Source organism: Cygnus olor, chromosome 7 (genome assembly GCF_009769625.2).
Source record: "Cygnus olor isolate bCygOlo1 chromosome 7, bCygOlo1.pri.v2, whole genome shotgun sequence".
Taxonomy (NCBI): domain Eukaryota; kingdom Metazoa; phylum Chordata; class Aves; order Anseriformes; family Anatidae; genus Cygnus; species Cygnus olor.
In genome coordinates, this window is record NC_049175.1 from 1,744,408 (window position 1) to 1,758,830 (window position 14,423).

Below are 14,423 nucleotides of genomic sequence, written 5' to 3' on the forward strand. Positions count from 1 at the left end.
ACCTACATAGCTTGCAGCATGAATAGGTATAGCTGAGAAAGTTCTAACTTCACAGATCTGGAATTAAGGTACATATAAAGTGATTTATTTGGGTTTATTCAGGAAGTATGTGGCACAGTTAGGAATAGACCAACTAACTTCAAGTCCAGGTATTGGTCTTTACCAGAGTCCATCCTTACCCCTGTTCTACCTACATGTTAACAATCTTTTCATTAGATGCTTTCAGTCCCACTGAGAAATTCTCCCTGGAGCTTCCAGCCCGCTCTGGTGTGAGAAGATGACAACAGCTATAATGAAATAATTCAGAAAATTTGTTTTTTCCTTTTTGTTCCTTTCCATTTGCTATCAGAAATACCGTCAGAAAGCTAATTTCCATGAGACCAGGATGGAATGGATATTTCAACGTGTCAGTATGACTTTTTAAGAATAGCTGCACCACGGGAGACTACTTGCTTCAGACTGATCAGATGGAAGAAAAGGCTGTCAACTTAGCTTGACACAAACTGCAAATTTGACTGAAAAAAAGTTCCTGAAAAATTGTATGGTTTGTTGTTTAAGGTACGTCAAATCTTTTTGGAGAGATATCCAATCCCAATTTAATTTCTATGAAATCCTGTTCTTGGCCTGTGTGGAACCATACCACAGCCTTGGTGATGGGAGGAAATCCAGCTGTGAAGGGTCCTTAAGTTATCGTCCAGCTATTCGCACCTCTGGAATTTCATAATAAATTAAATAAACTGAACGTGGTGGTAGGGTTAGACAATGAACAGATCTGAATGAGTGGTGAAACCCATGGCTCATCTCAGTGTCTAATTTCATTCCTGTTCAGATTGTTTATCTAGGAGGAAAAGGGTAGAGAATGTGTAAGGATATATGTGCTGTTTATTTAAATGTGTAGTAGGAAGCTAATTCCTAGGTAGAAGCTCTGCTCTGAAGCAGTGAGAGGGGGAGAGTGATTTGCTATAGGGATAACATTAATTTATTTATTTTAATGACATTTCTTGTCTTTTGTTTCATGTGTAACAAAAGATGATAGTGACTTTCTTCGAAGTCCATCTATCTGAGATCCTTCTTTGTTGTTGATTTCCATTCAACTCCTTCCAGCTTCTCTATAAGTTGATGGCATTCGAGGGCCAAAGCCTTGTGATGTATTTGCTGTGGTTTTATCAATGCTGTACAAAGCCTCATCTCTTCCCTAGTTCCTGATTGTGGTGAGCTGGAGGATGGAAACCAAGCTGCAGTGAAGCATTTCAATATCCTATTTCACTGCAAACTCACATTAAATTTGCTATTCTCTTTGAAGTCAGCAGAAAAACCGTGACTGACATCAACTGAATATCTGGTTCTGTGTTTCTGACAACATTACTGCTTGTCTTGTATAGCAGTCCCTGTGGCTGCTGAGACTGAAAAGTAGCTCAGGCAGTTTCTCAGAGGTTGGGAATGCTAAGAGCCCCGATAACTCATCCTCTAACCAGCCTGCCGTCCCCGTCCCCAGTTCTCATCAACTTGTTCTAACCCACTAGTGCCACTGCCACCATGTCTCTGCCCAGCCTGTCTGTGCTAAATTGTCTGTAGGCATAAGAGCAGGAGGATGAAGGTAGCTGTTGGGTGTGAAAGGAGAAGTAGGCAAATATTTTGCTTGCCCAAGAGCAGGAGTGTGCCGTCAATGTACCTGGCTATTTCCCTGAATAACATGTTGTGGAGGATTTTCTGTAAGAGACAGGCCTCCTCTTCAGCATCCTGCCTACAAAAATAACTTGTGCCTGATATTTCAAAACCCTTCATAATGTACCTTCCCAGTTACATATTGCTGAGCAGGAGGGTTGAGAGGATTATTTCAGCTGTGGCAATCAGTTTACACCTTGAACCACAAGATCGGATTACTTTTGGTATTTAATTTTGAAATATTTCCCCCAGATGTACTGTACCTTTGCATGTTTCTCGGATGAATTTCATTTTGTTATTTCCTGCTCTTATTTCTAAGCTTTCTTAGGTCCTCTGTGTTATTTCTCTGTCTTCACTTATGTTTGCAACACTTCCTAATTTAGTATCATCTGCAAATTTAATTATTGTCTCGGCTCTTTGTATCACCTGGTCAGTGGTTTTAAAATATTAATGAAATATTAAAAACTTGCGTTTAACACAGTCCCTACAAATTTCCCAATGGGAAGTTCCCTAGAAGCATTTATTTGTGAGTGGGTTGGTGGTATGTTTAATGTATATGACACTATGGAAGCATACAGGACCATTCAATAGAAATTACAGACATCAATTAATGCTTTCTTTGCTCTGAAAAACTTAGTCTACAGACATCTCAAACATGAGAAATAGCATAAATAGTTAGGGAGTGGGGGCATGGTTGTACAACTGAATGTATGAGTTTTTGAGTTTTCTGTGGGAAGCCTCTAGCAAAAGTGAATTCAAAGCTGTCATAAACATATTTCATGACATAGATGAAAAATAAAGACTGTGGTAGGAAAAGAATACTGAGATGGTCCAAACAAGCCTGGTATTTTTTTTTAAGGAGTGGGACTAATGAAAAAAAGTAGTAAAGAAAGAGGTCCAAGGGCAGTGTTTTGCAGTGCTTTAAAATGGTGTTTTGAACTTGATTTATAATAACTGGAAATCGAGGAGCTGAGAAGGAAGGACGTGAAAAGAGAAGAATAATCAAAATGTCCATTGAAACAAAGGGAGTAAGAAAGCTGCAAGACAAAAAAAAAAAAAAAAGATCATTGATACAGCTGAGGCAGCAGATGACTAATGTATGAACTCTGAGAAAAGGAATAAAGAAAAGGCTGAATTTTTAAAGTTTTTAGACCTAGTTTTCTGGTAGCATCTAAATAAGCGTAGTTGAATATTTCAGTTGACTTTCCATTAAATGATTTACTAACATGTAAATATCATACATCATTTTTTATAAATTTAGCTTTTCCACAGTTTAGTAAGAAGAGTTTTTCTTGCAAGTTCCTAATGCAACCTGTTTGTTACTGCTTCTTGCAACCTCACAGTTCATGCAGCTTACTCCATCCTGTACTTGGCTTCAGTGGAGATTCCTTACTGGCCTGACACATCTTCGTGAATTGCTTGCTCCTCCCTCCGTCTGTGGTTGCCTACATTCTTATTAGGTAAGAAAGAACAGAACAAGATGCTTTGCTTACTGCTTTTCTTTTTACACAACACAAGTTATGTCTTGCATTCTGAGAGGAGTTTTTGCTCAGTGGCTTTTAGATAATTTTTCCAATTATGTAACACTATATCCACTGTATCAAGGATCATATTTTTCAATTACTGATATGTTGTATTTTAGATACTTTATTAGGACTAATCATGAAGCAGGTGCTAGGTGCTGAGCTAATATGAAAGGAAAGCGTGGGCCTTGTCCCAGCGAATTCCAAGCTTGTTGAGTGTTGTCACACGTTCAGCCATTCTGGCCTGTAGAACTGTTAACGTTGTATTTTAAGCATTGTTAGTGTTCTAAAACATCGCCTTCTCCAAACTGGACATTTTAATGAATATGCTTTAGCACCCTGAAACTGGAGAGATTGCTTGGGTTCCCTGATGGTGTTTTTAAACAAAAGTCTAATTTGTAAGTGATGGAAGAGAGGAAAGTGATGCTTAGATCATATCAGTATCAGCTCAGATAGTCTGTATGGGAGTTGTTCCCGATGCCCACAGCTTTTTGTGTAGAGCATTCAGCATTAGTTTTCTTACATTGTCGAACTTTAGGCAGTTAACTTGCATGTATGAGGTAGGTGTCTAGGTTCTTCATACTCTCAACAAAGAGAGAGAGGTGCTTCTCTTCTTCATCCTCTGGAAGTTCTACTTTCACATGGTCCCTCCTAACCCAGGGACCTAAGGGAAAGACTGTATCAGTGTCCCACTTGGCAGCTGCACTGCTGTCCCTACGCAGGGGTGTGGATATTCAGAGTCTCAGTAGTGAACAATTAGATTTCTTTATTAAGCATCTCACTGAATCTGGAGGGATCACCCACAGCTGTAACCACAGCTATGATTAGGAATCAGGCTTATTGGAGAGGAGGACAGCAGGGAAAGATCAGCTTGTAGTTCGCACAGAAAGAGAGTTCTTGTTGGAGAGGGACAGAACAGGACCCCAACTGTAAATGAAAAAGCCCTGTTCTCACTAGGCTACAGTCCAGTTAAAAAAAAAAAAAAAAAAAGGCTCAGTGCAATTGTCTGGGAACCTCACTTATTAGGCAATTTTAATATAGCTGTAACTAGCTTCCTTTAAGCCAGACCTTGGGTAAGGCCTTAGAAATGCTCAGCTGTGCCATGTGGCTTGTAACAAATATCACAAAGTATTGATTTATTCTATAACTGCTCCCTGCCATGTGTTATGTAAATAACAAGGTTTGATAGAGTGTGTGGTTCTTAGTGCTGTAACGCATAGGTCTTGCAGAGGTCTCCAGTCAAAAGATGAAAAGCCAAGTGCCTCCAGTTGTCCTCAGGATGTGTGCATGACACTGCAGCTGCACGCATGTGCATGAAGCCCTTCCCTTCTGAGTGCATTTTATGATGATTTTAATGTTTTATCTAGTTCTGATCTGGGCGGGTATAATCTTCTAATTACATAACTTTGAATTTTCTCAGCTTGTCTCCATGTTTAACACTGTTAATAATTTTCCACTGGAAAAACTAAATTCATGGTGCTTTCAGTGCATATGCTCATATCTATACAGATTTAACCTAGAAAAATACATGCAGTCTGAAAACACGCCTAATTGTACTCCGGTTGTAGGTTACAGAGCAGCCTCATTCTGTTTTCCCACAGCCAAGAGAAGGCCTCAAGGCCAAAATGTCACCTCAGATTTCTTTTGATCTCAACTTATATTTTATTAACCCTTTTAACTTCACTGAGTGTGTGCAAGGAAACATGTATATTCCCTTTCATATAAAACCAGCATTGTCCTTACATCTTGTGTGCAAATGTATGGACAGTTTCTCATACAAAGGATTATTTAGATGTAATCTATATGCCTTGTGAGTTACAGATAAGAAGGGGTGGGAAGCATTTATGCTGCAATGTTTATGATTTATTCCCCTTTTATTTTCTCTCTTTAACTCCATCCAAAATATTTCTGGGAGTCTTAGTGAAATATAATACTTGAAGCCTTTAATGGCACCTTTTCATCTCACAATTGCAGAGTGCTTTTCAGGGCTTAATTAAATTTTACAGCACGTCTCTCAGGTGAGTAAAATTTGAATGCATCCATTCCTGTTTGTGAGGAAACTGAGGCAAGGAGTGGTAATTAACTCAAGGCCATGCACCGAATAATATGTCAGAGTGAGAATTATGGGGTCCAGGAGATCTGATTAGTTTTGTATAAATCCAGCATGATTTGGTTCTCAAAGATTTCATCAAAAAGACAAAAAAATGATGGCCTCCTTGTCTAATAGAGGAGCCAAATGGCTTCTCCAGACTCATCCTTCTCTAGCCTTCGTGATGACTGGCTGGTTTATGCCACGGTCTGCTTTCAGGGCCTCTCAGGTGTTTGGGCATGCCGGATGTTTGCTCGGTCCTCCAAACATGGTCGGAAGAAAACAAGACGGTTGCATTCTACCTCAGTTTCTTTCTCAGCACATGGTATAAGTCATCTTCCCTTTCCACTGGCAGTCTTGTTAGCGTGGGATCTGAATGCATCCATCAACTCCCAAAGCCTTGGTGTTCTACAGTATAAACTCCATAATATTAGCTGCAAAAAGCACGGGCTCCCTGCCTAGTCCCTGCCAGTGACAAAGGGGGAGCCTCTCATCCCTCTCTTTGTTGAAAAGTACTGAAAGTGGTCTGTCATCTTCTGCTGTTTGGCAGGTGGAAGAAAGCTGCTGGGAGGAAAGTGTTCATTTACTCCACGCATTTTTCTTCCCGAGATGTTTTATAGATTCAGTCATCAGCACCCAGTAACCAAACACAGCTACTGGTGATAGTGCAGGAGAGGCCATAAAGCATCGTCCTGGAGTAGGGTGGGAGGATATACTTTCTGAGATTTCAATGATCAGGGATTGAAAATCTTACCTGCTTCCACCAGAGCCTGCCTGTGACAGGCCTGTGGCTCAATGAGTGTGTCACGTAGGTTCTGGCTCCCCGCTTTGTGCTCCTGCCAGCAGAAGGGACAGTATCATCCAGCCTGGCTGGCAGGCCTGGAACTGAAGTACCTTGGAATTTAAGAAGTGAGGTACGGTCACTTATTTTAAAGTACGTGAAACAGGTGAAACAAGTACCTGAGAGACTGCACGGATGCAGTGTGCGGGCTGGGAGTGCCCTTGCCTTTGTACTGGCCATCATGGTGAAAAAAGGTCTCCAGCTGTGAGTCAGACTCATAACAATCAAAGCGATAGTTTTAATGAGTTAAGAAATCAATCTTTGGAAAATCAGTGGTGCAAATTAACTTATGATTCTCTCATCAGACAATCCAGAGTTTGAGTGATGTCCCTTTGTTGCAAGAAACAGGTCTCAAACCTGGAGGAAGGAGAGAGGAACCTCCTGCTGTTGAATGCAGTCCTCCACTGCCCAGCTCTGCCGGATCCTCAGCTCGCACCAAGCAGGCACTGGGCTGTGCTGTTAACGTGTCTGGGCTTTCCAGAGCCTCAGCAGGATTTAGCAGTCACGATGTCCGACTCCAGTCCCTCCAGGTAGGTTGTGTGATGTGGTAACGCAGTATGTTATCCGTGTGCTGTAACAAAGTCAGTCAGTAGCCACTAGCCAAGTATAACAGACGCAAAGAGAAGTTTTCTATTTCCAGCACTGTCAGCCTGGTCTCTTAAAAAGTACTTGCTTGAAAGCGAAATGGCTCCTCCCAGTCCTGCAAAGGCCAATCTTCTGTTGCTATTTTATGAAACCAGCACAGCATAGTTTGAATCTTTATCGGGATAATATAATTGGAGTGCATATGAGGCCATGCAATTGCTGAACAGTGTTTGCCACTTGCTGTTGATCCTCTTTCTGATACCTTTCTTTTCTCCTTCACACTGACCTCTCCTAGTAGTGAAGTCAGCAGCTGTGGCCACGTGCACAGGACATACTTTGACAGCAGCAGGACTCAGCTGACAGACTCTGGAATGAATTATTCCAGCAGCGTCATCTGGGTCTATAGCTGGCTCTTCTATAATTGTGTTGAAGGCCTAGGTTTTTGTCTCCTTTTCATCTTCCTTCCACTACACCAGCATTGCAGAGGGACCTTAAAGTATGTGTAGGAAAACTGGCCTTGGGGACAGGCTTTACCTCACGGTTAGAAACCCAGCTTTTTTTAATTTACAAGTGCTTGGTTGTGTGTAAATCTGTTTCGCTGCCTGAACTTAACATCAAAGTATCTGAGCTGTGCTGTGCTTGAGAGCAAGAGTGCATGTTTGTCATTGCATAAGCAAAGCAGAACTACCTTAGGGAATATGGAGACAAAGACCTGAACATGGCACACCTTAGAGGATTTGCTACTAATTTCAATGATAGAAGGCTTTTAGCATTCCTCTAGATGAATACCACTGCAGTAAACACCATTTTGAAAGTCATTTTTGTTTGAGGCTATTTCACAAAGGTGCTTAAACTCCTTTGAAACCTCTTTGTGGGGCTCCAAGTAACAACCTGGGAGACTGAAGCCTCCAGGGAAGGAGCAGAGAAAGTGCCCAGGAGCCTAATTCATGTCTTACAGAGCACAGACCACTCCTGTTGACCCGACTGCCTGAAGTCCTCAGCCATCAGGAGAGTATTGGCAAGAAGCAGTGTGTACCAGGACAAATTCCTGCCAATCCTATGCTGAGTAAAGCAAGAGGAATTGCCTGTGAACAGAGAGAGCACCCTCAACATCAGGATTCATTCCAGCACTTTGGTGAGAATGATTCCAGAGGGGTATTTAGTGTTTAGTTTTCAGGAGGATTAGCTGCATCTTTCATTTGTCCTTTGGAGATTATTTTTGTTCTGTAAAAACGATTTAAGAAATGGCAAACCAATGCACAGGCACATACAAAAAGAAGAAAACACAAGGTTATGGAAAGAAGAGAGATTATATCTGTTTTATTGAATGATCCTAGAATACAGTAACAAGGGGACAGTTGCCTGCTTAATCATCTCACTCTTACAAGTGGAAAAGATGCTTGACAACAGAATGCACTGATATGAATGTAAGAGTTGGTGAAGGGGAAAAAAAAAACTAAGGAACAAAATAAGCATAAAATGTAAACAAAATTCTGCTAGGAGTATTTGTAGTGACAGATGCTTTGGTAGATAGGGCAAAAAATAAATTCCTTTCTCCTAAAGGGAAATAGGTGGAAGTCCATCAAATAAACTTTGTCCTAGCATATTTTATTTTTGCATGGAGGAAAAGGAAAAGATCTTTTTTGATGTGGGCTTTTTTTTTTTTTTTCCCTTCTGCTGTTTTTTCCCTTTCTGCCATTCCAGAAAAAAAAAAAATTATGGAAGATAAGCCAGGCAAAAGAAGAAAAAAAAAAAGAAAAAGAAGGGGGATGGGGAGGAAAAAAAAAAAGGTTACTCTGAGTATCAGAGAGGGGGCTAATTGTCAAGGTTATATCTCCAAAGATGATTGATGTGAGGCTGGGTTTTTCTGTCAGCCTGTCACAAAGCAGGAATGTTTAATGTTCTCATTATTGGTTACGCTGTTGTGTATATTTCTCTGTCAGCACTGCGGACCCATCTGAACTGCCAAGGCACTTCAAAGCCCTGCAGGTCATTTATCATCCTCCTGACGCTGCGAATGTTCAGCCTCAGCTGAGTGCCAGGGATTTGTTATGACTTGAGAGCCAGCTGACAGACAGGTCTGCTGCAAAAAGGATTCCTTTTTGTCACACTGTGAAAACATCAATGTTCCTATAATGGCCTACAACTGTCAAAGGGGACTGCCACCTGACAGTTGTGTGGTCTCACTAATTTGCAGCCCGGTGACTTGTTTCCTTGAGTTTAGATTCAGTTACGGTGTCACATGCAAACAGGTCACCATCTGTCGTCCTGTGCCAGGGGGCACATGGTAGGGGGCGGAGAGGGAGGGATCGAGGCAGAGACAAGGAAAAGATGAAGTGGCAAACTGGGGGGGAGGGAGATGCAAGGGGAAAATAAAAATGGCTATGCAAATCAAAGCCATGTCTTTATTTCAGATTCCTGTTTCCTGAACGTTCCTAGCCTAACACAATGTGAATCTCTGAAAGTTGTGATGAAAATCAAGGCAGGGAAAGAAAGGACCTTGCAAACAGCCAGAGCTAGTGAGAGAGAGGGGGAGAGAGAGAAAGATCAGGGCTTTGTTTCCTTTCCCAGGCCATGACATGATTAATCGTTTTCTTCTGATCTAATTTTGGAACATGAAAAACAGCACATTTGTCTTGAAGAAAAATGATGTGCCGTACTGTGCAGATGGAAATTTCGAGCAATGAAAAAGATTAAAGTGAAATTCCACTCCTTAGACCTAATCATGAGTTGTAGATTATTCTGTCGTTCTAACCAGATGGTAGGCTTGATTCCACAACCCCCTTCTTATATTAATGAATACTAGACTGTTATATTTGACTTAGGTAAGTGAAATGTCTATCAAGCCTAATGGACTGCCAGCCAGCATAACACATGTTGTACCACTGAGGGTCCTTGCTGCATTTTTCAAGTTTTATACTAATGTAGAACATTTTGTTTCCTACTGTTTTCCATCATTGTCACTGTTTGCTAAATATTTTCACATGTAGGGGGAAAAAAAGTAAAAAACTTGTGTCCAGAGCTAATTTCCTCACGTTGGTCGCAGCTATAATTCTACAAGTAAAACAGTCACCCGAAGCAATGCATACGAGAACTCAATAGTAACTTGATTAAGTTCCCAGTCAACAAGACTGCACTAGGCTGTATGTTAACAAACCTAATTATAGGCAGCATGGTGATAAATTGTGCAGGGTGCATGTAGCACATCTCTGAGGTCATGTCTAGAAAAGAAGTTTTGCCCCAGGGGACAGGGACGGGGTGTCATTTCTAAATAAAGTAAACACAGGTTCACTGATGTTTCCCATTGGGTTACCTTCTGCTTTCTGACAAATGTTATTCTAGCAGGGGTGTCCCAGGCGATCCTCATGGGAACAGAAGAGTGAAGGAAGGGAGGAATGGGAGGCTGGGGGATTCTCTTTAATCTTTCCAACCGTGCAGTCCTGTGACTGTCAAGTAATTTCTACCAAGTCTGGGCTCGCTAGAGTCATGGGTATGGATAATCATACGTTAGGATGGATGCCACCACTTGTGCTCAGAAAGCCTGTTATCATTTTAAGCATTTAGCTGAACAAAATAATACTTGTCATGTGTGCTGAATGTGAGAGTGGATTGGGTTCTCTTCCCTGCACATAAAGTAAAAGGTATAAATCTTTGGTTTCTCCTTCAAAAAGCGACACTTGGGCAGTTGTTGCATCCCGCCTGTGCGTGAGTGTGTGGAGCCGGGGAGAACACCGCCAGGTAGAGGAAGCATGCGTGCACAGACCTAATTTTAGACATTGAAAGAATCAACAGGATGCGTGGATCAAGTTACTCTTTGCCTAGGAGAGAACAAGTCCAGAAACATGAGTAAGCAGGCAAGAGTTGTCCAAATCTGGACTTACTAAAGTGTGATAGATACAGTAAAGCTATAAATGTGAGAGCCGGTTAGGCTGAACAAATCCTGATAAAGAAAAGTAAGGCACCAAAGTGCACCTCCTAATCAAGTAACTAGGATATTTCCATTTGAAGAGGAATATCTTTTTGATGGAATGCATTTAAAGCTTACATCATTGCTTTAATGACTTTGTTCTCAGTTTATTAAAATGGTTTCTTAAAGTTAAAATCCTGAACTCCCCAGGGCACTCCCCCCTCAGCAGAACTACCATTAATGTTGCTGCTGAGTAAGGACTTTGGGCTTGCACCATAGAATAAGCTCTGAATAGCTCTCCAGCATGAGTACCTCGCATTTGGGATCCACACTGTTGACAGTTTTTCCTTTTTCTCTTATACCTAAATTTTTTTGAAAGGATAAGGTGAGGATGTTTTGGACAGAATGCGTTTTTTTCTCAGTGTTTATATTGCCCACACTGAAAGCAAACAAATTGCAAGGTTTAAATTAATATGCCTCAAAGCATTTTTCTTTGTAATTAATGTTAATTTTAAAAAGTATTTTTTTTGTATTTGTACTGATTGGATCTGTCCAAGAATACAAGCTAAAATACCAAGACTCTTTCATCACATTTCTGTTACAGCTGGATTTAGACTCTGTTTTAACAACCCTTAAAGCTTGCTCTCAGGGGATTAAAATTTTTCATCGATGAGAATTCCTATGCAAAAAGTTGCATGGCAATTTTTTTTCAATTAATTTAAACTCCCACTACCCTGTGTTTACTGAGAACGCTACAGAGGAGCAAGTTACCCCTTTAAATTATCTGTGCAGATTACCAGTCTGTGGAGTTCATATCCTCTGGGGAAAACTGGCTTCTTGCAGTGTTGCTTCTCTATGCAGGGCGTGTGGAGCTGAGCTGGCAGTGAAGGGAAAGTAATTTGTTCCTGACAAGGGCCAGTAGCAGACTATTTCTTCACTGGAAGAAAGTGACAATCAAGCAGGAAATTGTGACTGCAGTTCCTTATTTGAACTGATCCTTCCTAGGAGCTGGTAGACATATCTTAACTTAGCCTTTAGCTTGTTTTCCTCAGTCTCACGGTTTTGCTTTCTGTGAAATGTCAAGGACCTTGAATTCCTGCAGTGTTTATAGTTTGGCCTATGGAATTCACAGCCCGCTCAGTGTTGCCGCTTTACACTTTTATTGTGAAAGTAACACAGGAAAGGCTGACATGGCTCTTTCTCTGTTAGGATTTCCCGGGGATGACTGCAGCTTTAAGAGAGGACTTTGACCCACTGGAGAAGAGGGTAACGCATAGGAAAGGGAGAGCGAACTGTCTTCTGTTGTTGATTTTTTACTAAACCAACTGATTTCCAAATGCAAGGGTGGATGGTGACTGTGCTGTAGCTATCTGCCACCTTGTCTTTCTGGAAGAGCGCATACAGCCTACCTGATCTGCCATGGGCTGCTGCTTTGCTGTAACTTTGACCGATGGCAAATGATGGGACCAGGAAATAAAGGTCTGCTCTCAGCACTCAGTAACACTACCAAGGAGGGCAGGACCTTGACCACGTGGAACATCTATCCAGGTTTGGAAAAGGTTACCTACAACAGACTCAAAGTTGTTTATCAGTTTCCACATGTCTAACCTCCATCTGAGTGCTCAGAATTGGGGTGCTTGTACTTAGGTTTCAAATCAGTATGCCCTGGTAAGCCTCATGGCTCCGAATCAGCATGATGTTAACTTTCTGAAAGCAAGAATCTGTGGCTCCTAGAATTTCTTGAGAAGATTGCATATGCATGTGATGGATCCCCTTCTAAAGAAGCCATCTGCAGAAGGCTCTTGCATACTAGCTTCGTGCACCTCCTTGGCTGCCTGCCTTCTTTTGGAGAAGACGACTCTATTCACTCCTCTGACCTGAGGCTCAGTTCATCAGATTCCGAAGCCATCCCTGCCTGGGCAAAGTGACTATCTCTGGTGGGGCCGGGGGCGAGGAAGGAAGGAAGGAGCACACTCTTATCTGAACTGCAAACCTATCGCTTACAATAGTTTTCATGAGGGGTGACAAGTCTCTTATTTCTTCAGAATGTTTATTTCCATTTTACACATGCTCCCAACTTCCCTCCCTCCTTGCACTTTTCTTGCTTTTGTACCCTGTAACTTTCATCAGTTTGTTTCTTTCCTTTCAGATGTGTTCAAGGCGCAGCAAGAGTTGATACAATCTAATACAAACTTCCCTGTTTGCTGTATCATAAAATGTAGTGCCTGGTGTGTTCATTCCCCTCCTGTCATCAAGTGCCAGCTACAGCAGTGCTTAATACCTCCAGGTTCTTCCTGCTGTCATTTTCACTTCCCCCCGAGGACTAAACATTTAAAAACCAAGAAATCCTAACTGAGATCCTAAGTAACACTTGAACCACGCTGATCTTAGGTAAACAGTTCCCAGAGTGTTACCATTCCTGATGTTGAAAGAGCAGATCAGTGAAAGAAAAGAATGTGCGTACAGATTCTTGGTAATCAGACAGCCAGCTAATTTCTCAATATTGAAAGATTCCTTTTGAAGCCATTAATTTTATTTACATTTCAACTGACACACAAGTTAATGAGCCTACTGCTTACTCATGAAAGACTTTTACCCAATTTTTAATAGGAGCTAATGGTTTAAGGCTTAATTTGATGAAAACAATAAGAAATGGAAAACTGGGCTTGTTTTTTGTCCATTTTGTATATCTTTATATTTTTAAGCTTTACTTCATTAAACTGTTTTTTTTCAGTTTAGCAGTAGACAATTAAGAGGAAAAACTGCCCTGCACCTTCTTGGCAGAACTGCATTTGCCCCACCAGGTGCCTGTATGAGAAGTGATGTCAGGTACTGAAGAAACACCTGATCTCCTGTTGGCTAGAAGCCCGCCTTTCTGCATAACAGTGGGTGTATGTTTTTTATTGAAAGGTATAACCTAGGTCGTCAGTAATCACCAGCATCTCTTGCTTAAATAGGGCAATAGGGCTTTAGACTCTCATCTCCCCCCAAAGTATAGGTTGGGTTGTGTCAGGGTCCTGCTGGGCTTTAGTGGCCCTGACCAGGCTCAACTGGGACCATCACCCACAGTCCCTGCCTGCAGGTCCAGGAGCCCCATTTTGGGCCAGCTTTGGGCACCCTGCTGTTCCCTAAGCCACGTTGTAGAGGTTCCTGTGCCATTTTTCTGCTGCCCAGGCTTATGGTCTGGTTTTCACCATGGGTGGACTCCAGACCTGCCCTGCAAGGTTGCTTTACCTTCTGCCCCTGTCCTGGTTAGGCTTCCTGGGTGGATCCTGCACTTTCCAATTTACCTCACCTTGTCTGGGATGATCAATGGACCCTATCACAACCACAAGCCCAGCCCCATTCAGACGATGTGGGGCTGCACATGGGTTACCCTCATTTCCTAGCTTATTCTGCCTCTGGAGAAGCCCTGCTTTTGCTGCTCCCTGACAGGGGGCCGTTTTAGTATTTAACATTAATGAGCGTGCTACACAGCAGGAGGGCTCCCAGCCAGCCTTGGCTTTTTTTTTTTTTCTTCTCCCAGGATCTGGCCCCTCCACAGTCCCCTCATGTGTTTCCCTGCTCAAGAGAAAGGGGGTCTGCTTGAACATCTTGCTGCTATTTGCACTACCACACATGGTACAACTCTGCTCAAGGCTCTTGCAGCAAAGTTGAAGGCTTCTCCTCAGGCCCATGAGCATGGGCTGTCAAGGGACTGGGAACAACTCCATTGCTGATTCTACTTGTTTTTGCACCTGCATAAGCAGTTATTGCTTCAAAATGTAATATTTTAGTTTTGTTTAGGCACAGAGCACTTTCACCTGCTGTGTG

At 41.9% G+C, this 14,423-nt stretch overlaps 1 long non-coding RNA gene across 1 annotated transcript; it reads left to right on the forward strand.

Annotated features, from left to right (window-relative positions):
• Positions 1-355: 355 nt before the first annotated feature.
• Positions 356-13,160, forward strand: LOC121073487. The gene is made up of 5 exons (XR_005821743.1): positions 356-558; positions 3,009-3,125; positions 6,467-6,648; positions 7,662-7,838; positions 11,820-13,160. It is a non-coding gene; the product is annotated as an uncharacterized LOC121073487 (long non-coding RNA).
• The last annotated feature ends 1,263 nt before the right edge of the window (positions 13,161-14,423 follow it).